Genomic DNA, 565 nt, shown 5'->3' with positions numbered 1-565 from the left:
CTTCCTCAGTGGCGCTCACTGCCTCTTTCTCCTCTCCAAGTTCGGCCATGTTGATGGCCTTGCACTCTCCTTTTGGATTCTCTTTTGTATTGCTTGGAAGAGTACTAGGAGGGAGTTCAGTAACTTTCTTACTCAGCTGACCCACTTGTGCCTCAAAGTTTCTAATGGAGGATCTTGTTTCAGTCATGAAACTTTGAGTGGTTTTGATTAGATCAGAGACCATGGTTGCTAAGTCAGAGTGGCTCTGCTTAGAATTCTCTGTCTGTTGCTGAGAAGATGATGGAAAAGGCTTGCCATTGCTAAACCTGTTTCTTCCACCATTATTGCTGTTGAAACCTTGTTGAGGTTTCTGTTGATCCTTCCATGAGAGATTTGGATGATTTCTCTATGAAGGATTATAGGTGTTTCCATAGGATTCTCCCATATAATTCACCTCTTCCATTGAAGGGTTCTCAAGATCATAAGCTTCTTCTTCAGATGAAGCGTCCTTGGTACTACCTGGTGCAGCTTGCATTCCAGACAGACTTTAAGAAATCATATTGACTTGCTGAGTCAATATTTTGTT

The sequence above is a fragment of the Arachis duranensis genome, chromosome 2, assembly GCF_000817695.3.
Source record: "Arachis duranensis cultivar V14167 chromosome 2, aradu.V14167.gnm2.J7QH, whole genome shotgun sequence".
In the NCBI taxonomy this organism is placed as follows: domain Eukaryota; kingdom Viridiplantae; phylum Streptophyta; class Magnoliopsida; order Fabales; family Fabaceae; genus Arachis; species Arachis duranensis.
Note: the sequence above shows the minus strand (reverse complement) of the source record.